This window comes from Danio rerio, chromosome 8, assembly GCF_052040795.2.
Source record: "Danio rerio strain M-AB ecotype USA chromosome 8, GRCz13ab, whole genome shotgun sequence".
NCBI lineage: Eukaryota > Metazoa > Chordata > Actinopteri > Cypriniformes > Danionidae > Danio > Danio rerio.
The window spans coordinates 55,780,704-55,806,967 of NC_141028.1; the positions used below are offsets into that span (position 1 = coordinate 55,780,704).

At 37.2% G+C, this 26,264-nt stretch overlaps 1 protein-coding gene across 41 annotated transcripts in view; it reads left to right on the forward strand.

Moving 5' to 3' along the window:
- prdm16 (PR domain containing 16) overlaps positions 1-26,264 on the forward strand; it is a 452,417-nt gene that overhangs the window by 299,522 nt on the left and 126,631 nt on the right. The window lies entirely within an intron of this gene.

The window sequence follows — 26,264 nt, forward strand, 5'->3', positions numbered from 1 at the left end:
AGAAAAAGTTTGGGCACCCCTGTTTTAGACTCTGAGATGGCATTTGTGTTGGTATAGAGAGAAGGGTTCATTGCTGTCCTCAGTCCCGCAGGTCTAAAACTGTTTGTGAGGGTGCTGAAAAGGCCTGTCGTAGCACATCACCGACACGTGTCATCACCAGGATTCATCTCCAAGATGTCTAGCGTCAGTGGAACTTTCAGTTCCGTGAAAGTCTCATCTCTCGGCAGCACCTGCTGAAAGAATGTGTTTTCATTGAACGCAGTTAAAATTTGGGATATATAAATTATGCAAATATTTATCTGACGTTTCAGGCTATGTTTAGATGTATAGTCAATATTATTAGCCCTCATGTGACTTAACAGAGCAAGGAATATTTCACAGTATTACCTGTAATATTTTGTCTTCTAGAGAAAGTCTTATTTGTCTTATTTCGGCTAGAATAAAAGCTTTTACTTTTTTGAAAAAAAAAAGCATTTTAAGGTCAAAATTAGCCTCTTAGCAATATTTTGTTTCAAATGTCTGCAGAACAAACCATAATTATACTATGATTACCTAATTACCCTAACTTGCCTAATTAACCTAGTTAAGCCTTTAAATGGCACTTTTAGCTGAATACTAATATCTTAAATAATATCTAGTCAAATATTATGTCATCATGGCAAAGATAAAAGAAAACAGTTATTAGAAATTACTTATTAAAACTATTAACTTCATATTTAGAAAAAATCTTCTTTCCGTTGAACAAAAATTGTGGGAAAAATATACATAATTCAGGAAGGTTAATAATTCCCCCCCAAATTCTTCCCCTGAAATAATAGCATAAGCTTCATAGAGGATCAAACCTCGTTCCATTTACATCATAACGCCGTAGAACCTCGCAATCATAAATCTTTGGCGGACATGGACATTGATTCCAGTAATAATATGTGGGTTGAATGTCGCATGGATGCCTCTGTCGAGATCCATCCATCTATGAAACAGGACACGGCGGTAATGGGAAAGACTGTATTGCCGGAGGCGGCAAGCCAGCTCATCAGCCCAGTGAACTTTGATGCGTTTGCTGGTAAATATAATTCCATTATTTTCTCACAGCTGAGGAAGCTGCGAGGTACACCAGGGCGTGAACCGGCGGTCACGAGGGAGTGAGCCGCCAGCGCAGCGCACAAAATGATGTTGTTGTTTCTTCCCAATGGCTTTTCGGGCAGGTGGAGAGATTTGTTTGTCTTGAAGAGCTTTCTGATAGATCACTGCTCTCGGAGAATATTTATGGCACGGAAGACTGTGCAAGCAAGCAATCTCTGGTTTAAACTGGATTTGTGTTTCCGAATAGACTCACAAAATAAATGGCTTCGCTGCTTGTTTAAACTACTTTATTAAAGTGAATTGAAACAACACATTTCTTAAGGTTTTTTTGGGGATAACTTAATTGTTTTATGTAAAATCCACTTAAATTTGCAAAAACATTTAAGTTAAGTTATTTGAGTTTAGAGAACATGAACGTGTAGAACCCATCATTTCTTTTACAGTGTAGAAGCAGCAGAGCTTCACATGTAATAGAACGCTACGACAAGAAAAACCTTTATTCATTCTAACGATGGTTAAAGTATGCAAGAAGAGAGAGGTAGGAAGAAAAGGGTAATTCAATGAAATGTATTGAGCAAATTTTCTGTTTAGTTGTAAAAGTTTACTCGTTTAGTTTACGGTAAACACATCTTTACTGTATATTGTTATAACAATCAAACACTGTAAAAATGCATAACATTTACAGTAAAAATCTGACAGCTCTCAAAATAACGAGTTAAAAATACAGTAGAAAACGGTTTTATTTTACAGTAAACTACTGTATTTCATTACTTTATAGAGGTCTATTTTAATGATCTAGGCGCAAAGTCCAAAGCGCAGGGCGCATTAGCATTAAGAGCGTGCCAGAATCCACTTTTGCTATTTTAAGGATGGAAAAATCTGCTGTGGGCCGTGGCGCATGGTCTAACAGGGTTGAGCTTATTCTTTTAATAAGTTATAGATGTGTTTTGATAATAAACCAATCAGAATCTCAGCTCCCATTCCCTTTAAGAGTCAGTTGCGTCACGCCATGGCGCGTTTGCTATTTACATGGCAGACTGTGTAAGTGGAAAAACTGATCGCTTCACTAAGGAGAAAACAGTTAAACAGAGCATCAGCAGCACGAGAATGAGGGAATGAGTCTCCTCATTCTTTACTTTCGCTTTCACTCTCTTTCGTGGATAAGTAAATGTGTTGACACTCATTAGCCTACAGCAGGGATGCCAAAGTCAATTCCTGGAGGGCCACAACCCTGCGCGGTTTAGTGCCAACCCTGCTTCAGCACACTTACTGGTAGGTTTCAAACAAGCCTAAAGGACTTAATTAGTTTGATCAGGTGTGTTTAATTAGGGTTGGAACTAAAGTTTTCAGAGCTGCGGCCTTTTTTGGAGTTGAGTTTGACATCCCTGGCCTATATAATTAATAATAATTAATAGTTTGCAAAGATTTGTTTCAAAACTATTTCTAAAATCAGTTCTAATTTCCAGCAAGCGTATAAATGAACAATAATAACAAAGTGTGCTTAAAAACTTTATATTTAAAATAATAAATCTAAGCTTGTTTTTAATAAAAGCATATATATATATATATATATATATATATATATATATATATATATATATATATATATATATATATATATAGTTGAAGTAAAAATTATTAGCCCTCTTTGAATTTTCTTTTTTAAATATTTCCCAAATTATGTTTTACAAAGCAAGGAAATTTTAACGGTATGTCTGAAAATAATTTTTCTTCTGTTTTATTTCAGCTGGAATCAAAATTTTTAAACACCAGTTTTGGGAAAATATTATGATCCCCTTTTTTCTCAATATATCCTATTTTTTTCTCGATATATATACTTTATATATCAAACTTTAATATATATATATATATATATATATATATATATATATATATATATATATATATATATATATATATAACTGCTAATTGTGTTACAAAAAAAACTTGTTTTTTCACAGTTTAAGCTTCTCAATAAAAATATTCATTTGCTTCAATATTGTGATTATTGTGACCAGTGTTTGTATAACCATGCCAATAAAAGGCCAATCAAAATGAATTATGCAAATAGATAAATTGAATTAAAAGATGACCACCCACATATATTTTGAACCACCAAAGCTATCCTTAAATAATAATTCAAATGATTATTACTTGCAATCGTTAACGAAAAAAAACATTTCAATGACTCAGTATTGTGCTTTATTTGGTTTTGGTTTGTTATTTGTATAACAAACTATACAACTTTTATTTTGTTTTTTGGTCGTAATAATGTATCTTTCACTATAAAGAAGTACATTTACTGTTAGCAGATGTTTCTCTTGGCAGTTTTTCCTTCTTTGGATCTCCTTTTAGGTGTAGCATCTTTATAAATTCTTTGACCACAGATAAGTTGAAGTTCCTGCAGCTTCGTGGCACCACTTTTCTGTGTAGTATTTCACGTTTCAGGATGTTGTGCAGATTGAGAGCTGAATTTATGCGTTTCCACACTCCACAAACCCGCTCGCTCGCTCACCCTTGACTCTCCAGAGGAAGTCGGGTATAGACTTCCAACTCTCCGAGCGCCTGCGGGCAGCAGCCAGAGATGGACGTCAGAATTAACATATTAAAATATCGCTATAGTTCCTCTTCAGAATCAGAAGTATGCAAAGAAAGTAGTGAATGGGATTGCTGATGATATATGGGGGTCTGAAATTCGAATATACAGTTGAAGTCAGAATTATTAGCCCCCCTGTATATTTCTTCGCCAAATTCTGTTTAACGCAGAGACCATTTTTTCTAAACATAATAGTTTTAATATCTCATTTCTAATAACTGATTTGTTTTATCTTTGCCATGATGACAGTAATTAATATTTGACTAGACATTTTTCTTGATGCTACTATTCAGCTTAAAGTGACATTTAAAAGCTTAACTAGGTTAAATAAGAATTATTATGTAATGATGGTTTGTGCTGTAGACAATCCTAAAAAATTGCTTAAAGGAGCTAATAATAGTGACCTTAAAGTGGTTTAAAAAAAATTTTAACTTATTTTATTCTAGCCGAAATAAAATATATAAGACTTTTTCCAGAAGAAAAAAATATTATAGGAAATACTGTGAGAAATTTCTTGCTCTGTTAAATATAATTTGGGAAATATTTAAAAATATTCACTAAAGAGCTCATAATTTTGACTTTAACTGTATAAATGTGTGTGTGTTTCAGAGGATCTGTCATAAGGGAGGTTGTGTTGCGTGATAAATCAATATCGTCCTCTCGAATGATTGCATGTCAGTGTTGACCACTTAACCCTGAAGGGAAATATCCTCCTCTATATGTCGCACTGCCCATACTCCAAACTGAGGTTATGATTGGGTGAGAGACTTTCTAGTAGTCATCCTATTCGAATAGACGGAAAGAGAGCAAAAGAAATATTGGGATAAGGAGAAAGACGTAGCTATCTACAGGAAGAAAGGGAAGGGTTGTGGGTCAGAGTTAAAAAGAGGCCTGTATTCTGCTCAATCTAAGTCTATCACCTCAACTTTTTAATGAAAAACAGAACCGTCACAAAATTCCCTGCTCTTTTGCTACCTGACGTTCTCATTTTTGGGGGTATTTGCTTTCTATTTTTTTCCATAATCCTCTTTGTTTTGTTTTATAGTCAGCGATGCACTGTAAAACAAATGTTGGATTTCACCTTATTTCTTCATGTGGTCACAACAGAAATTAAGTTAACTTAGTTGTTTTTTGTTTTTTGTTTTTACAAATTTAAGTGGATTGAACTTAAAACAATTAAGTTGTCCCTAAAAAAACCTTAAGAATTGTTGTTTCAACTTATTTTAAATAAGTAGTTTGAACAAGCTGCCGTGGAAAGAGTAAACTGTAGAAAAATGCAGGCTTTCATACCGTTCATCTATGTTCCCCAAACACAAATAGTTAAAGTGAACTTTATTGTTTTTACAAATTTAAGTGGAATAAACATAAAACAATTAAGCATGCCCCTAATTTGTAAAAGTCGATGTCTAGCCACCGTCTAAAGGCGTTTTTTTACATCCAATAACGACGTCAAATAACCCTGATGTTTAGTTGATTTTAGGTTGTTCGAAAGTGACCAAAATCCAACGTCAAGCCAACGTCTTAAACGAACATCATACTGACGTCAAATACTGACATTTATTCGTCAGGTATGGCAACTAAAATTCAACATCTGATAGACGTCTTAGTGAAAACGGCCACACATCAAGCTGTAACATCATTAGATGTTGATATTTGGTTGATTTTAGGTTGGGCATTGGACATTGACGTTGACCTGATGTTGAGTTCTGATGTCAACTCAATTTCCATTTCCAAACAAAATGCAACGTCCCCACGACATTAACATCAATCTGACGTCATGTTGATATCCTGTGCCTGCTGGAGAATAGTGATTGCAGGTTAAAAGAAAATAGCATAGTAAAAGTACAGATACAGCACTATAAATGTACTCAAACGAACAACAACAAATGTTTATGATCAAATTTTTTTTTATGATCTAATTTTTAAAGTGTTGAGTTACAAGTTACAACTCTAGTTTACAAGTTACCATTTTCACCCTCTCATTTCTATCTCACTCACTTACTCACTCACATTTTTGTTACATACTGATACTTCGTTTGCATTTATTTTGCAATTCAGGTAAAAACAAAACAAAACTCAGAAATCTGAATAGTTAAAGCAGTTTTTACCTTTTTCAGAATTTCAAGGGAATAAATTTTTTTTCTTTTTTTTCTTTTTTTTTTGCTCCCAAAAGGAAATATAAAGGGAACGATGATTGTCTAAATCAACACATCCTTCATATTTATTTTCTGGGGTTTTGTTTGTTAAAAAAATAAAATAAAAAATTATGTAGTGATGAGTTGATTCGTTTGAGTTGATTCAATGATTCATTCACTCTCTGAAGTAGTTAAATCAATTCTTAATTTATTTACTGAACGTCAAGTGATTCAACATTGGTTTTAACTGATTTAATGGCTCACTCACTCATTGAATTGTCAAAGCAGTTCTTACTGAAACTAAAGTGAATCAAAGCATTCACTATTTTGTTTCTAACTATTCCTGAAAGTAACAAAGTTATGGCAATCGAAATAACTTGAAGTCATTCACAGTTCAATACTATTGAAAAGACTCACAATTCAGTCATCTGTATTGAATTGATTGATCTAATGACTCATTGATTCACTGAATCATTTAAAGCAGTTATTAAATCATTTGCTTAATCACATTTTCCTTCCAAAAGCAGATTAAAAACATCATAAAGGCACAGTAATTGATACTCGTGAATATAAAGGGCTTTTTTTTTTTCGTATTGCAGTGTAAACAGAAATAAACATAGTTTTTTATCCTTCTCTCTCTTCTTCTGCTGAAAAAGTGCTGCTCTCAGCCAAAAACTGGTGCAGAGCGGAGGGAGGTGGGGTAAAGGGATCTGTGAATGGTGTGAAAAGTATTAAGTGCCAGTAATAATTGGAAGAGAGCCTAGAGAATCCAAATATAATCTTACAGTTGTAATGCGTTCAGTCTGGCCGCGGCCCCCGAGTGCTGACAGGGGCCCGTTCCCTCCGACTCTATCAGTCTCTCACTTATGTTCGCTCCTCCGTTATTCTTTAGGAAAGAAACACACACATCTGTGTCATCGAAATACTGCTGTGTCGTCCCGACAAGGCGGCCAAAGACAACAGTTGCTGTGTTTTTTCTGGCGTGTTTACCAAAACCTTAGCCTTTTACATGCTTTTCCCTGCTTGAGAGCGAGTACACGAGTGTTTTCTAACACAGAGGCTATAGTCTATAATCTGGGAGGTATAACTGATTTAAGTTGTATGTATAGATTATTTGTAGGCTTTCATTTGACTAAACATCAATACAGCATTTTGTCAGACTGTTAGATGTTACCCGTTTTGCACATTTTATACATTTGCTGCTTAATGTTTGTATATTTTTTGACATGACTTAGAAAACATAATCTTTTATTTTTAGTATCATTATTGTTGTTGTTGTTGTTGTTATTATATTTATTATTATAGTATTTGTTGGAATACAAATCAAATTTCATAATGATAATAATAGTTTTAGCATAATTTAGCAAAATTAGTAGCACTTTATTATCATCATCATCATCATTATTATTATTATTATTATTATTATTATTATTATTATTATTATTATTTGGAATACAATTCAAAATAATAATAATGATAAAAATAATAATAATAATTATTATTATTATTATTATTCTAATAGTTTTAGCATAATATTGCAAAATTACTAGCTCTTTATTATTATTATTATTATTATTATTATTATTATTATTATTATTATTATTATTATTATTATCTGTTGGAATGCAATTCAAATGTCATAATAATAATAATAATAATAATAATAATAATAATAGTGTTAGCATAATCTTGCAAAACCTGTAGCACTTTATTATTATTATTATTATTAATGATATTATTATTATTATTATTATTAGTATTATTATTGTTGTTGTTGTTATTCGTTGGAATACAATTACAATTTTATAATGATATTAATAATAATAATAATAACTATTTTTACATAATCTTGCAAATTTAGTAGCACTTTATTATTATGTCTACTATTATTTTTATTATTATCATTATTGTTATTGTTATTATTATTATTATTAATATTATTATAAACTTTTTATTGTATTCCAACGAATAACAAAGATTATGCATTGCATTCAAATTTTACATTTTAAATAATAGTTTTAATATAATAGTTTTTAAAATTAGTTATTATAATTAAAATTAGTAGCACTTTATTGTTTATTATTATTATTATTATTATTATTATTTTTATTATATCATTGTTATTATTAGTAGTAGTAATAGTAGTAGTGGTTGTAATATTATTATTATTATTATTAAAAACATTATTTATGTATTTATTGTATTATATTTTTTGCATATCAAATTTATTGATGATGAACTTTGTATATAAACCCTGGTTAATTTAAAGCACATTAAAGTAAATGAAAATTTTAACATACCACTGGTTTTTATTTTATTTATGTTTGACTGACACATTCTAAAATTGTAATGAACATTTTACACGCAGTTTGAATACACAGACATTACATTTAAACTAATAGTGATAAATGCTTTATCAAACACCCTAATCAGTCATTTCTACATGAAACGTTCTAGAGAAAAAGGTCCAGGCTACAGCAGCAGGTGCCAGTGTGTGATTTACTTTAAACGCAGAGAGAGAGAGGAAGTAGAGTGGTTTGCCAACACATTCCAGTGGTGCGGCCGCCTCGCTCGCCCTGCCCAGGCTAACCCTAGAAAACTGCTATAGACTTCCAAAACCTTTACCTTTAGACGAATTCTGCATTCTGACACTGTTAGCAAAAGCTGAAATGTATTTTTGGGAGGTCTTACATTTCCTGTCTGAAGCAGGTGCTGTGGCATGTCAGCGCAGTGGGATTTCCACAGGCAAACTTTCCACAGAGCTTCGTCTGGAAACAGCATAATGTTAAGAAAACGTTGGAAAATAGTGTCAGCAGTGGATTCTGCTGTATATATGTGAGGGAAAGAGTTGTCTGTTAAGGATGAGCACATATATATGCAGAACCAACCACGCAGATAGAAAATACCCTTAAAAATAACAATATTGAAATGATATTAAGGCGACACAGTGGCGCAGTAGGTAGTGCTGTCGCCTTGAGAAAGAAGGCGAGAATTAAAATTGTCTGTTAGTCATGGTAGAAATGTAATATTTTTGCATAGAATGAAAAAAGTGACATGTATGCAAGTTTGTGATGCATTATTTATGGTAATACCAGTCACAGTTGTGGTTGGAGAAAAAGGAGCGAGGACTCAAGTGCAGATAAATTGAAATTTATTAATAATAAAAATAAAATAAAATGCAAAACGAACTACCTCGAGGGGGAAAACATTAACAAAACAAATAAATACACACACAAACTGGACTGGGCAGGCTGGCAGGAATCAGAACTGGAAACACGACAGGACAGGGGTATAAACGACGAACTGGCACAGGACAGCGGACATGAGGGGAATATAAACAGAAGTAAATTAACCCACAAACAGATGAACATAATTAACTGGTAATGGGTTAACAAGAGGGGTGGGATTAGACCATAGACAGGAGAACACATGACACAAACAGACAACACAAGCCATGCGCTCACATAAAATAAGACTAGAACACGCAGCCAATGAGAGAACTCATTAACCGCTTGTTCGTATGACAAGACAAACACAACACTGAAGCACACAACAAAAGCACGCGACCACAATGTAAACGCAGAGCCACGTGCTTTGACCACAGACGCAAGACACGAGCACACGATAGATAAACACCTTACCAAGCGCTCACACATATGCAAAGCGCATGCTTCATCTCAGCGCCAACCAAAACCGAAACCAACTAGACGGAGACGCTGAAAATAAAACAGCCAGCCTGATCTCACAAGAAAATACAAGTATTTTACGTTTTGCCAGTTTAGTGGCTAATTCGTACGAGTTCAGTCGTACGAAATTTTATGGTTTTAAAAAGGAGGCGTTGCACCTAACCCCACCCCTAAACCCAACCGTCATTGGGAGATGAGCAAATCGTACTAAAATGTACAAATTAGATTGTACGAATTCGTACGAATTAGCCACTAAATGAAAAAGTTACGAATTGCCGTGAGACTGTGTTTAAACTGCGCAATGCTGACAGAACAAAACACAAACACGAGTACTAGAGCACGTGCACCTACGACGACGCGCACCCAGAGACACACACAATGACAAAACTAGTGCTCGACCCAAGAAATCTCGAGCCGAGCACAACAGGACAAGACAGAGCTAGTGTCCGGACTCTGCCACCAAAACAAGAATTTACAAGACCAAAGTGGCAGAACCCTGACAAATACCTATCAGAAAGAGCTTATTAAAACCAGTACTCAGTAGAGCCATTCAATGTTTAGATTATTTTTACCGTACACAGAATTATCAAACTGAACCATCACTATGCCTACAGCCAGTATAGATAGAAAGACGGAGGAATGTCCAACTTCAAGATTCAGTTTCACAGGAGCATTAAACTCTCTTCCCTTCTCTCTGTCCACTCAGCATGTTGTAAATCTATAAAAACACCTGCCGCCTCTTCTTACCACGCGAGCAGCACTTTTCTCAGTTATTTGTCTTCAGTCGGCCCCACACACAGAGTCCAGAAAGCCTGTGTGTTGTGGAGCCCTGAAAGATAACCTGCAATGGACAGGACTGGGATTATGGACACACACACCATCATGCGACAAGACAAACACACACTCTCATGAAGGTTGAGGAGCCTCAAATCCAAATAAATGAACCTCGGCACTCGGCATGTTTTAAAATCGACACTATTCGGTACTGTGTATTTTCTTTGAACGGGACCGCGGGAGGCTCGGTTGCTGTCAAAACACGTCTTGACATCATTAATGCAGCGGAGATGAAAGACGATAGGGGCCTGGACATATCCTGTTTTCGCAGACGGCGTTTTATCTCAACAGGAATAATACACAGTCGCACTGGCTCAGAGCTTCGACTTGGGATGTCCCGCAGGAGGGTTCGAGTTTGACTGTTTCAGCTCATCGGGAGTTGGGATCTGTATCGATGAATGGAACGCTTATCCTAGAGCTAATCTAGAACTAGTGCAAACCTGCTCTTAAATGCAATGACAACAGTAAGGTGAATAATAAAGTGAGTTTTTAGGTTATGGTTGGGCGATATGGACCTTCAAATATATCAGTGTATTTCAAGAGTTTACACTTAGCTGATGATTGATTATAAAGTTTGTTTAGCATGCTTTCCCGCGAGAGAGCCCTGAGCTGCTCGAGCCCGGGGCTCCTTCCCGTTTGCAAGGCGAGAAGGGAGTTTAAGCTCAGGTAGAACTCGAGAACTCCCCTGCTGTATAAGCTAATGAACAGATAGTGGTTGCTCTTAAGAGATAACTCTTTACTAGGAGCATGTCTACGGTGCTGATTTGGATTTGTTTTTGGACGGTGGGAAAATGCATACAAAGAGCGATTGTAGCAGGTGATTGCAGAACAGCTTGGAAACAAGGAGGGTACGTACTGATTTCAAAATAAACAGTTTGTGATTAATTAGTATGCATCGGACTCGGTGTGCAAGGCTTTTGAGCGCAATTAATTTTCTGTATTTGAATACGAAAAAAATGCATATGAAAATTTTGGACTTCGTCGTGCCTTATGTGTTGGTAACAAGCAACAAGATGCAACCATGATGGGGGGATCATAGAAAGATGGAGGTTACACGCTGAAATGACACTGTGTGTCCGACAATGGCTTTAAATGACATCTCATGGGAGCATATCGGACTTCATGCACGCTTTTATCCAGCGGACAGAGAACAAGAGGCGGCATTGAGCGGCAGAGGACTTGCAGAAAGGCGAGCTGGACCACACAGATAAAGACCTCGCTCTGTCTCAGAGAAGGGGATTTCTCACTTTCCCTGATTCTGTGTGTGCGTATCTCCTTCCCGCATCTTAAAGGAGCAGTTTAGCACAAAATAAAATGCTATCGTCATTTGCACACATTAATCTAAACCAGAATGATCTGCATTCCTGTGCGAATCGCAAGTAGAGGAGTAGAGAACCTAATAGGACTAGTTGCTCTTTCTTTTTACGCAGAGACAATCCATCTTTCAAATTTTTACAGTTGAAGTCAGAATTATTAGCCCCCTGTTTATTTCCCCCCCCCCTAGAGATTTTTTCAGCACATTTCTAAACATAATAGTTTTAATAACTCATTTTTTATAAGTGATTTGTTTTATCTTTGCCATGATAAAAGTAAATAATATTTTACTAGATATTTTTCAAGACAATTTTATACAGCTTACAGTGACATTAAAGGCTTAACTAGGTTAATTAGGTTAACTAGGCAGGTTAGGGTAATTAGGCAAGTTATTATATACCGATGGTTTGTTCTGTAGACCATTAAAAAAAAAAAAATATATATATATATATATATATATATATATATATAATTTTGTCCTTAAAACCATTTTAAAAATTTAAAAAAAAAAATGCTTTTATTCTAGTCGAAATCAAACAAATAAGAGTTTCTCCAGAAGAAAAAATTATCAGACATGTTGTGAAAATTTCCTTGCTTTGTTTATAATCATTTGGGAAATTTAAAAATAAAAAAAATTCAAAGGGGGGCTAATAATTCTGATTTCAACTGTTTAATTATATATATATATATATATATATATATATATATATATATATATATATATATATATATATATATATATATATATATATATATAAGGGTACATCTGCTGTATATATAAATATAAAACTATACTTATAGATTAATTATTAGTATTGACTGCTCATTTACATGACAACAGCAATTTGGTTTAGGTTTCAAAGTGGCAATTTCTAAAAAACTAAACTAAACTAAAATATAGTAAAAATAAATTTCACAGCTGATTAAACCACCAAATAAAATTATATACATATATATATATATATATATATATATATATATATATATATATATATATATATATATATATATATATATATATTTGTTTTTTTTATAAAATAAGATAAAATAATTTCCTAGTGATGGGTTGCAGCTGGAAGGGCATCCACTGCGTAAAACATATGCTGGATAAGTTGGTGGTTCATTCCGCTTTTGCGAGCCTAGATTGATAGAGACTAAGCTGAAAAGAAAATCAATAAATGAAAACCAAATAAAATAATTTTCCTTCAGATTAGTCACTTATTTATTAGGGGTTGTCACAGCTGAATAAACCGCCAAATAAAATAAAATAAAAATAAATAAATAATAAATAAATAAAATGAAATAATAATATAAAACAAAATTAAATTAAATAAAAAAATATTACTTTCATTTGGCTTAGTCCCTTATTTATCAGGGGTTGTCAAAGCAGAATAAACCGCTAAATAAAATAAAATACAATTAAATTAAATTAAATTAAATTAAATTAAATTAAATTAAAAATATATACTTACCTTCGGCTTAGTCCCTTAGGGGTTGTCACAGCAAAATCAACAACCAAATAAAATAAAATACAATTAATTCATAAATAAATGAATGACTATATTTTCCATCTATTTTTAAGTTCTGTGTAAAAAGAAGTAATTTAACACTTTATCTTGTACTCTGAGCGTTAATAAATAAATAAATAAATAAATAAATAAATAAATACTGAGATAATTGCAACTTTTAATTTCAATGACCTTTGGTTAAAAGGTCATTCAGGAAGTTAAAATATCTTTTAAAGGGTTAAATAGTCTAGAGAATAGAGATTTTGTTGTTTCATCCTATTCCCTATTTCAAGAATGTGACAGACAACCTACATCATCATATAGGATAGAGGACTGGTTGCAAAATAATGTCTTGGGAGTGTCTAACATTAAACATAACAGCAATAATTCATTCATCCATTCATTCATTCATTCATTCATTTTCCTGTGGCTTAGTCCTTTTATTCATCAGGGGTGAGGACAAAACTTTAAGACGTTATTAGAATTACTGAATTATTTAAGTTTGACAGTCAGCAGCTATAATGAACACTGTAATTGCTGATTCATGACTGATTGCTGAAAATGGTACTTTATCATTTATTTTTCACTTTTTATTCCCACTTACTTGTTCCTTCTTTAATTTAGGAGATTTGCATTGCTGTATTTTAATGGTGTGATTTTGTGAGTTGTAATGTCAGTCACAGAATTTACAATGTTTAGTTCAGTGAACATCAACACCTTAGAAAAATTGCAATCAACAGCGAAGGTTTCCATGTTCAGGAGCAGAAATGTATAGTCACAAAACCAAATAATATGAAGTACTGAGATGTGTAGAGTAGAATAGGTTTGAAAATGTTCGAGGAATGCACTGATAGTAAGTGAGACAGGAACACATGTGCGCTGACCTCACTGTGGTGCTTTGCTCTGCTCTAAGCCCAACACATTATCAGGGCCAACAGGGTTTGTTTTTCTACCTGATTTTATTCGGTTGTCCAAATATGTGGCACAGAGGTCCAGCGCAGAGGGAGTTGAGGCTGCTCTCCTCTTTTATCAAGAGGCTCAAGTACATCTGCACTTAAGATTCTCTGCTGGACAGTGTTATAAGACTTTAAAGTGAAACTTGGGAGCAACAGCACACATATGAAGACTTCCTGCACAAGCCAGAGAGATTTAACAACTACTGAAACACTTAAATGAGCCTTAATTCCAGAAAATACCTGTTCCATAATAATTAATATTTAAAAATTGTGAATAATATTTAAAAATTGTGTGTTTATTTTGTGTGTATAAATACACACACGCATGCATGCATATAAATATAAAGTAACTATTTCATAGCAATTAATATTGACAAATAATGAAGTTTATATTTTAGAATATTTTTAATATTATATTATTATATTATATTTAATATTATTTAATATTGTATTATAACATGTATAATTGTTTTGTTTGTGTACTGTGTATATTAATTTACATAAAAAAAATATATATATGTGTGTATGATACAAATTGTATAATATATATATACAGCGCAATCTATATATACAATATATTTACATACTATATATATATATATATATATATAAATATATATATATATATATATATATATATATATATATATATATATATATATATATATATATATATATATATATATATATATATATATATATATATATATATATATGCAATTTATATATGCTATATATAAGGTCACACTCAGGGGACCCGCGGAATACATTGGAGGGCCGAAGAAGATCAGTCAGCTACCAGGCTGACAAAGTTGTCAGTAGCTGAGAAAATGGCACAGCTTGTGTTTATTAGAAGGCTTGGGGAAATCAATTATAGCATCCACTTTGGCACTGACACTAGACACTTGACCCCGTTCCACGCGTTTACCTAGGTAGGTGATATAAACTTCGCAAAATTCGCATTTAGCGAGGTTTACAGTCAATGCTGCAGCTTTTAATGTTGAAAATACCACACATAAGGTTTTAACTTGCTCCTCCCACCAAGACGAGTACACCGTGTGTTTGTGTGTGTGTGTGTGTGTGTGTGTGTGTGTGTGTGTGTGTGTGTGTGTGTGTGTGTGTGTGTGTGTGTGTGTGTATATATATATATATATATATATATATATATATATATATATATATACCGTGTCTTAAAAAAACAGTAATAATCTTATCAGTAATCAGTAATAATAATACTAAAATAATATAAGAATAACCTTTTTACAGGAATAAAAGTGCAATCTGTGCATTAGAATAATTTAACTTTCATTTACTTTCCTTGACGATGATGCAATGATGACGTATTTATTGTTTAGCTGTGTAAGGCTTAAATAAAAACAGTGTTTTTGAATGAAGATAAGAGTATGTTCAAAGGTTAGCGAATCTTATATAACTCTTTCCTACCTAAATCATACCAATATTCTCGACATTTCCGTCACACACCAAAAAAAATAAAAAATCAACATGCCACCATTCATAAATCATGCCTATGTAAAATGCTCTGCATCAGCTAATGAACTTATGATTTTTTCTTTGCTCCCAGTACAGCAGAGCTTTACAAGCCGCCTCTGCGTGGTCACTGCTGTATCAGATTTAAAAAGCTATGAGCGAATATTTTTTATGGGGTAAGGCCCCGTGTCCTCCACTGTTGTGAATTGGCTGGGGATTTGCCAGTGATTGGCTTCAGTGGCAGTGACGCCAACTCTACAGTCTGGATATCCACTGCGCCCTGACCCTTACACTACACACACACATATGCGTATGCTAGACTTCAATACAATGTACTTTCAGTGCATAAACTCTAACAGCATATGAAGTGCACACTATCCCATGCTCTAACTGTGTTTGTGCGCCAACGTCCAGGCAAGAAAATGTTCAGTGCTGTAGTGCACTTTGCTAAAACGACCCATTGTTCAAATGTTATTCTACTGATTAACCTAGACATCTCTGCGAGCGTCCCGCTTCCCACTGAGAATGACTAATGTGTGCGTGTGCAAGACAGAGAGAGAAAGAGAGAGAGTCTGTGCTTATTTTGTACTCGTAGGAATTTTCTTTGAGCTACTGTAAATTTAAACCATTTCATCAAATAATTGATCAAAAAGGAGTCTTCAAAACCGAAATTTCCCCAAAAGAGTTTAAGTAATTGTGATATGCTCAATAATAATTCAAACTTAGAATGTACTGTGCGTTTAGCTTTAGTGAGAAAGCCCAAACAGACATAATAAGTGTGCAAGTGTCATTAAAAGAGATCACAATGACTGGTATCCAGCAACAGGAAACCTTCCGAACAAGGCCCCCCCCTGACAGCTCATGGAGACGGAAGCCGTCCTTGGTGTTTAAGAACAGAGTAAATCTGTCGTTTCTTCCCTCCCTTTACTGCAGCTGCAAGAAATTAGCCTGTCTCCGCAAACACGGCAGATAAGCCATCTGCAAGAACGCACACCTCTGTGTGGCTGTTACGATTCAGGCGCAAAATTTGCTTGTGCATTGTTGTAAACTTGGTATAGCAAAAAAAATAGATAACGGATTAAGCCATTTTGCACAAATTTACGTTTGCTTTATTGCAGTCTGTACTAGGCATGGGCGGTGTAAGATTCTGACGGTATGATAGCCTTTTATATAAATATCAGTTGCACAGTATCACGGTATGGAGATTACTGCTCTAAAATATATTATTTTTAAGTTTCTGGGTAAAAAACAAAACCTTTTTTCCCTTTGTGCACAATATATTTAATTATAGGAAACATTTTTAAATATTTTGGAACAGTAAATATTTCAGGCTAAATAACTCTGATTAGCTATGAACTTCTGATGTCTTTGTTTGTTTCAAAAACACAGATTTTTTTAATTTAAAACGGCATCTTTGGAGATCTTTTTCTGCGGGAGATACTGTTGTCCTAAAAAATTAAAAAATATATATATTTAAAATGGAAAACAGACATTGATGTACCAATTGGACTGTGGATCTCAGAAGTTTGCAACTGTATACCATTGGAGAAGATCACATATTCTTCGTGAGGAAAGGGTAAATTATTTTAAGAGATTTAGAATCCATTTTTGAATAATATTAAAACAGTATCACATGATTTGATTTGACAAAATAGTTTTTTATTCCACTGGTTTATACTGTATCTCCTCCCTTTTTATTTGTTTATTTTGATTTTACTCATTTATTTTAAATACTGTGTATGTTTTACTTAAATTTGTTTGCTGCTTACTTTTGATGTTCTGTATTGTTAACTTTTGAAAAAGCTAAATAAAAATATATAATCAAATAGAAAATGTAATGTGTACTTATATAGCACATTTATTGTGTATGGCCATACATCCAAAGCGCTTCACAATCATGAAGGGGGGTCTCTCCACACCACCACCAGTGTGCAGCATCCACTTGGTTGATGCGACAGCAGCCACAGGACAATGGCGTCAGTGCGCTCACCACACACCAGCTATAGGTGGAGTAAAGAGACAGTGATCGAGTCAGTTGGGTGGATGGGGATGATTAGGAGGCCATGATCGTAAGGGCCTATTGAGGGACTTTGGCCAGGACACTGGGGTTACACCTCCTGCTTTTTACAAAAAGTGCCAGGGGATTTTTAATGACCACAGAGAGTCAGGACCTCATTTTAACATCTCATCTGAAAGACAGATGATCAAAAAGAAAAATGTAAATAACAAATCTTATACCTTAGAAACGGTAATGCAGAACATTTTGGTGGTTTTAAAACCGCGGTATGCCTTGAACACGGTTATTGTCCCATGCCTAGTCTGTACTTAGTCTAAAATGTCTAAAATTTCAGTTAATTTGATACATAATAAGACTTACCAGTGGATGTTTAGCTTTTTCTGAGAAGAAGTTTGTAAAAAAAAATAAAAATAGAAAAAAAGCCTGCAGATTAATGTGTTATGATAGCCAGTTTAGTAACTAAAACCTTAAAAAATTAAATAAATAACTTTTTGCAAATCCAATTACACCCACTTGTTTGGTAAACATAGCATATATATATATATAAAAAAAACTTAAAATATTTATTTACAACCTGTATTGTAATTAAATCAAATAAACCCTTGCATAATGTTCAATATTATTATTGAAACTGTTAAATAAACTGAATAAAAACTTGGTGGAAATTTAGCAGATTCTGTGTGCACCTACAAATAACTCATTTCAAAAGTTCACACTTAGCTGATGATTAGTATTAAAGCATGTTTGGCATGCCGACCCGGGAAAGAGCACTGAGCTCAAAAGATCCTCGAGCCCGGAGCACCCTCCAGATAGAAGGGTGAGAGGGGAGTTTAGGCTTGGGTAGATCTGAAGAACTCCCCCTCTTTTAAATGGCGAATTATGAATATCTGTGCAAATATGCTGCTGACTCATCTATAGGGCCAATTTGGTTTGGTCGGTTCACCTAGGTCCCATGTCTTTGGACTGTGGGAGAAAACCAGGGAACCCCTATGCGAGCACAGGGAGAACATGTAAACTCAGGACAGAAACGTCGGATGGGCTGGTAAGGATTTGAGCCAGTGACGTTCTTGCTGTGAGGCAACAGTGCTAACCACTGGGCCGCCGGGCCGCCCTGTCTAGAAAAGGAGGAGGAGTAGGGGTGGAAGGGGGGGGTTCTTTAAAATGAAGATACTGAGGTAAAAATTTCTGGTTATTTATGGTGAGTTAGAAATTGACTGATTGGTGGATCGTGTATATCTGTTGCTAATGTTGCAGCCATGTTCAATCATAAGCACGTGCCCTCTCGAAATCAGTTTATAAATAAACCACACTTAAATCACCGTGAAGGACCGCGCTCGGAATTACACATTGTTCTCTAAGGTAATGTCAAGCATTCTACAAATGCCTGTATGTTTCCAACATTTCATTAAAACAGGTTGCTGTGTCGTACCACAGTAAGAGGAGAGCCGAAGAACTCAATTAGATGCTGGCTATTCCTGGCAAGCTCGCCAAGGCCTGTTGAGCCCTAAAGTTGTAGTTTTGACATGGTCTGAGTCCCTCATCCTGCAGATAGACAGCATTTTTCATCCTGTCCCGCAGTTATCTCCCTCTCAGAATTACCCTCCTAATATATCCCCTTTCATCGGCCAGCAGAGAGGTCCAACAGAGAGAGAAGAGAGAAGGAGGGGGTCTCTGTTTTGTCTCATGGATAAAAAGGTGGGTTTCTGGCAGCAGTTGAGGCCACACTCAAGCTCAGAGGGACACAATGTCCCCTCTGTCTCTCATAGAAAGGAGCTCCTGACAGGAATCAGCTTTCAATTAGCTCTCAACCCCCCACCCCAGCTATTCTAACCTCTCTCTCACCGGAGGCCTGGCCTGTGGCCCCTGCAGCTTAGCCAGGCAGCCCGAGCTGCAGATCTGGGGCGAGATTATAGGCAACCTTGTGACAACCAAATTGTACCTTATTTATAGGTAATGGCGTCTCCAGCCACCTCACGCCTGATCTGACACCTCTCGTCACCATGGAGAAGCACAAAGATGGAGTGCTCTGTGTTAGCATATGAAATCGCCACAATTACTGTCGGCCAAGTAGATGGGTGGCGGACACCATTTCCCGCCTGCTTTAACCTGTGATTACAATCGGAGAGCTTCGGATAAGTTCAAGATGTCAGCGAAAGTATTTTTTTATTGTCTAGTTTAGTGTCATGCTTGCAGGAGATTTTCAGATCCCACATTTAAGAAATAGTAAACCCCAAGATGTCTATAAAGAAATCTCGAGTGTTCCTTCAAACCCAATTGAATTGGTCTAACTTCCTTTTTAATGTCATCTTGCATTGATGGGAACCAAGATACAGGATGCTTATTTTTCCGGTTGGATGGGGGGCGTTTTGGAAACGACTCTATTCTCAGGCTGTTTCTCAGTCACAGACACTGGCTATGTGGGGATGGATGAGAATGTACTGGCCAGAACAACAGGCATTGTGTGAGGCTGAGACGGCCGAAGGAGCAGGTGTTGTCCATTGGGACGGGGCTTTGGCATCAGAATAGATTCAGGATATGAATATGGGGATATTGTGCCCTCTTGAGCACCTGCAGACCCCCCGGACAAAAGGCCATGTAGAAGGGAAAAAAAAGGAAAAGGAAAGGCAATCCCACTCCGGTGGATGCATTCCAGCCTACATCCTCTCCTTAAAAAGTGGACAGCCCTTCTATTTCTTAACTGAATCCACCCCCTCCTTCAATGTAGTTATCTCTGCGGTCGTTCCATCTTTCTCACACAACTGTTCTCTTCAGCAAAGTTAATTTAATAACAGATTCCTTGAAAGAGGGTGTTGTGTTTATAATAAGATATAGAAACAAAGTCAGCCTATCGTGATTTATATTCGACGCTTATTGAAGTGTTCAAAACAACTGATTAATATGAAAGTTACGTTATAGAGTCAGGGAGGCACCTCTTGACTTTGGCTGAGGGGCCAGAGAGAGAAGCTTGGGGCCTCTTTAAAAGCTCTGTGTTTCCCCACTACTTTCCCTGCCCGTGATCCCTATCACTAGGGTGACGATGTAAGAGTCCTGCAGACAGAACGAGATTGAATTCTGAGCCAGCCAAGACGACTGATATCTGACCACCCACCCAGCTCGTGGCTCTGTCCTGTGTCCCATTCCAGAACCTCATACCCATCAAAATTCCCCCCCAAAAAAGACACAGTTACCTTGCCTTGCTATCTGAAGTAGTACTATACATTTGCTTATATTTATCATGATTTTCTTGCAAGCAAAGCTGTGGTACTGATGTGCAACACCAGTTTGAGTGTCTCTTGGCCTCTCTACTCTTAGGGTGCTTTCACATCTGTAGTTCGCTTCATTTGGTCCGGACCAAGGGCAATAAATGATATATTGTTGCATCTTCTGCCGTCTTCGGGTCGTTTTCACACCACACTGCTGGCTTTGGTCCGAACCAGTTGAAACTAACCAAAATGCAGTCATCTGACAAAATCCACATCTCTCATTGGCCAGATGTTGTTAAACATATTTCCTAAACTGCTTATTGATTGGTCAGAATTCACGTGCGGGAAAATGCCAATGAACTCCCGCAGGTAAACAAAACCTTTTACTCTGGAGGGACGACTGCATTGGCTGATTGTATCCCTGCTTTAGACAAACTATACATTATGAAAATGAAGCGCGGCCGCGGCTGGAAAACAGTGTTTAATGCATCGCTCGTCACCTCAGGAGGAGCCGTGAATTAATTTAGCTAAACTGCGACATGGTCATCTTGAGCAAATATTACCAACGATCCATCAGGTAATGTTTTCTCTCTCTCTCTCTCTGTTGGTAAAGCGCTGTCAACAAATATTTTTCCTCCATATCCCATAATGCACAGCGCATCGGCCTACGGCAGCTGAATTAGTCCAAAACGCGCAGTACTTTTTGCGGTTGGACCTGTTTTAGTAAGAATCATATTCTCACCACAAACGAACCGCTCCAGGGTTTGTTTGAAAGAGACCTGCTTGAAGAGGTGGTCTCGGTACGCTTTCAAACAAACCCTGGAGCGGTTCGTTTGTGGTGAGAATATGATTCTTACTAAAATATTTGGTACTTATTTGGTCCGCTTTTGGTGCGCACTCGAGTACAATTGCTGCATTCTCATCTGCCCAAACGAACCGTACCAAAAGGCGAAACGAACTCTAGTGCAATTCAATCGAACTAAACAAGGCAGGTGTGAAAGCACCCTTAGAGTACTCTTGGAGCTAGTTAACTTGTCTCGCTTCATAATGAACTCAATGTGTTGTATTGCACTATTGATATGAAGTTGTGAGACCACTCAGGCTCACCGTACACTCTCAGAAATAAATGTACAGGAGCTGTCACTGGGGCAGTACCTTTTCAAAAGATACATATTTGTACTTATAGAGTCCATTGTAGTACCTCGAGGTACATATTATTACCCAAATGCACCTAAAATGTACCTTTGAGGTACCAATATCGACCCTTCAGCTTCAAATGTGTACCTTTTGAAAGGGTACTGCCCCAGTGACAGCTCTTGTACCTTTATTTCTGAGAGTGTAGAGATTTATACTCTTCTCGCAGTTGTTATCAGTGTCTAAATGCTCGTTCTTACTTTTAATTCTCACAGTTCTGATGAGAATTGCCTTTTTACCAGGTCCAAAAAGAAAGTTCTTTGCCTTCAGAGAAGACTAGGAGAGTGGCAGATCTATACAGTACGTAATGGCGCATGTGGCGGCGGTTCACCCTCTGTGTTATCAGCCATGTCGGAACAGTGCCGCAGTAAATACTGCGTCCCTTGGGGGACTGGCCCCGCGGTTTGATCAGTGATCCCACTCCTCAGAAGCAGCGGAGTGCTGTGCCCCTGTGCCCATGGCTCGTCCCGGGAGAGGGGGCACCGGTCTGCTGACTGCCAGGGGGGATTGGAGAGAAGGACTTGAGAGAGAGAGGGAGGAGGGTCAGGAAGATAAGGCCATGGGGTTTTGTAAAGGGAAGCTTGACTTTCAGAGCACAGGAAGAGGGGATGAATAACGTAGAGAAAAGGAGGAGGAGGGCAGCTGAAACTCCACACCTCTAGCGCATCTGATAACAGACTCCGCATTAAAGTTAGTGTAAAAGAGAAGGTTAGAGGTAAAATGTCAATAACGTCCGTGCGAGAGAGACCGGGAGAGAAATAGAGAGAGGAAAGGCTACACAAGAGTGAGAGAGGTTATAATCGCTGCGGTTTTGATGTGGAGCTTCACCATCTGTGAAGGAGTTTCGTGTCAACACAGTGTTCTACTACGCTAGCATATTGAGTGATTATGACAAATGAACTGGAGAAAAACTCTAGGTGGCCATCAATAGCATTGATCTCCACTCTCAAGGTGAAATAGATCAATGCATTGGGCCTGTTTGCGGCCGAGTCCTCTTGAAGACAGACATCCTAGCACCCCTGCTGGCCAGAAGAGATACTCACCAACTAAATAGATGAGATGTACCTACGCTAAATTGATCTAAAATACAAACCAAACGTGTTGTCAGCAGAGCAGTGAGTATCTGGGATTTTTATTTCCTAAAAGTCCCTAAAGCCAAATTTCTATGTTTTATTTTAGTTTTTAGAGTTACAGCGAGCGAGCAAACATTCCCTCTCCTCTCAAAACACTGAGCAAACTCATCCCCATCTGTGCAGCATTACCACACAGAGACACTTTGATGACAGCTATTTACTGACCCCAGAGCCGAGAGGTAGGTCCGGCCGAATTATTTTACAGATTCCATAGTAAAACGGTCAGCTTGAAAAGATGAGATTCACAACGGGAGACAATGGTCGACCACTGCGATCTGATTACGCCGTGCCCCCTTCACGGGTAAACCGAGAGGGCTAGGAAGTGCCCCCGGGAGCAGAACACGAGGCCTGGAAACATTTGGCCATCGAGATGAGGCTCGTAAAGTTATCTCCTCGCCACACACACTTACTCACTGCTCCAAAGGCGGCTGCAAAGGCTATTTGTGGTGTAGAGCTGAATGGGGTAGATACACAAGCGTGTTACGTGCTGTGAATTTTGTTAATTACCACTAGTATTACTGTTTTGTCTTCTATTACACGAGTGTAAGTTCTTAGGTGTTACCTCTTTATCTGTGTTCTGCCGATGGCTGCTTATGATTAGGTTTTGCACCTGGCTTAATGTTAATCCTGCTGCTACTATTCATATTTAAAGAAAAACACTACTGATATTAGTGTCTGTACAATGATTTCAAAGAGCTCTTATCTCTTTAGCAACTGTTTCAGTGCCATGGTTTTAAAAAAAAAAAGGAGGAAAAGAGACACTTGCCGACCGCTCCATTTGAAGGCGGCAAAATGAAAAGTGTCTATTGATGCCACACACAGTAGCCAAGCATTGGAGCCATTTAGCTTGTAGAAATGCTATCTGATGAGGCCGCTGCGCGTGTGTGTGTGTGCCGTGTGTGACGTAGGCCCGTTTTCATTCAGACGGGCGCTCAAATGGCCAGCTCAGAGGAGGCGCTGAGGCCAGTGGGTCAGTGCCTATCTTCCCCCTCAGCCCAGATCACTTTCAGGACAGAGCGGGGACAAGCCGGAGTGAATTTCAATCGCCCGACACTGCCTATTGTACATCGCCGCTGGCAGGCACCCACAGATATACTCTGTGCTTAGAAGTGGGGCGTAGTCCAACTACCCTACACTACGGCAGCCCACCGCGATCAGAGAGTCTGAGCCGACCGTTTAAAAACACTCGACATCAAAAATGCCCTTTGAAAAGCCCACCTTTTTTTTTTCTTCCTCTTTCCATCTTTTAATCCAGCGTGTGAAGTAAGTGTTACGTTCTGTAAAGTTGTGCTAGAAGCATGACAACGCTAACATGCTAATGATGTGACAGTTTTCTTGAATCCTTAAATAAAACAAAACAGCTGGAAAACCAGGTTAAGCTGCGAATATCTGGAAAACAATACCACAGTATTGTGTAGTAAATAAGACGACATGGGGGCTCGGTGGCTAGCACTTTCGCCTCGCAGCCAGATGGTCACTGGTTCAAGACCGGCTGGGTCAGTTAGCATTTATGTGTGGAGTTTGCATGTTCTCCCTGTGTTCGCGTGGGTTGCTCCACAGTACAAAGACATGCGGTGTTGGTGAATTGAATCAACTAATTTGGCCGTAGTCTATGTGTGTGAACGTGTGTGTATGGATGTTTCCTAGTACTGGGTTGCAGCTGGAAGGGCATCCGCTGTGTAAAACATATGCTGGAAAAGTTGGCGGTTCATTCCGCTGTGGCAACCCCTGATGAATAAAGGGACTAAGCCGAAGGAATGAATGTATAGTTAATACTACAGTGTTTCTGAAGCATAATAAAGTACTTGAACTAATCTGTTGTGGTGATTCTATAGTTACAACTACAGTATAGTAATATAAACAAATGAGCCAATACTGTAGTTTTCTACAGCTATGGGGTGTATTGTTCTACAGTACACCTCAGTTTACTGTAGTAATATCTAAATATACTTTAGTATTTATGATAGCTTATCAGCCATCTATAGTGTATACTACAGTATGCTGTAGCATTCATTACCACAGTATAGTAAATACTATAATACACACACTGGCCACTTTATTAGGTACACCTTATTAGTACCGGGTCAGACCCCTTTTTGCCTTCAGAACTGCCTTAATCCTTCGTGGCATAGATTAAACAAGGTACTGGAAATATTCCTCTTGGTAACATGATAGCATCATGCAGTTGCTGCAGATTTATTGGCTGTACATCCATTATGCGATTCTCCTGTTCCACCACATCCCCAAGGTGCTCTATTGAATTGAGAGATAGTGACTGTGGAGGCCATTTGAGTACAGTGAACTCATTGTCATGTTTAAATAACCAGTCTGAGAGGATTTGCGCTTTATGCCATGGCGCATTATCCTGCTGGAAGTAGCCATCAGAAGATGGGTACACTGTGGTCATAAAGGGATGGACATGGTCTGCAACAATACTCGGGTAAGCTGTGGCGTTGACAAGATGCTCAATAGGTACTAAAGCGACCAAAGTGTGCCAAGGAAATATCCCCCACACCATTACACCACCAGCAGCAGCCTGAAACATTGATAGAATGCAGGATGGATCCATGCTTTCATGTTGTTGACGCCAAATTCTGACCCGACCATCTGAATGTCACAGCAGAAATAGAGACTCATCAGACCAGGCAAAGTTTTTCCAATCCAATTGTCCAATTTTGGTGAGCCTAGGCGAATTGTAGACTCAGTTTCCTGTTCTTAGCTGACAGAAGTGGCACCTGGTGTGGTCTTCTGCTGCTGTAGCCCATCTGCCTCAATGTTGGACCTGTTGTGCGTTCAGAGATGCTTTTCTGCAGACCTCGGTTGTAACAAGTGGTTATTTGAGTGACTGTTGTCTTTCTATCAGCTGGAACCAGTCTGGCCATTCTCCTCTGAACTCTGGCATCAATAAGGCATTAGAGCCCACAGAACTGCCGCTCACTGGATATTTGCTCTTTTTCGGATCATTGTCTTTAATCCCTAAAGATGGTTGTGCGTGAAAATCCCAGTAGATCAGCAGTTTCTGAAACACTCAGACCAGCCCGTCTGGCACCAACAACCATGCCACATTCAGAGTCACTTAAATCAGCTTTCTTCGCCATTCTGATGCTCGATTTGAAC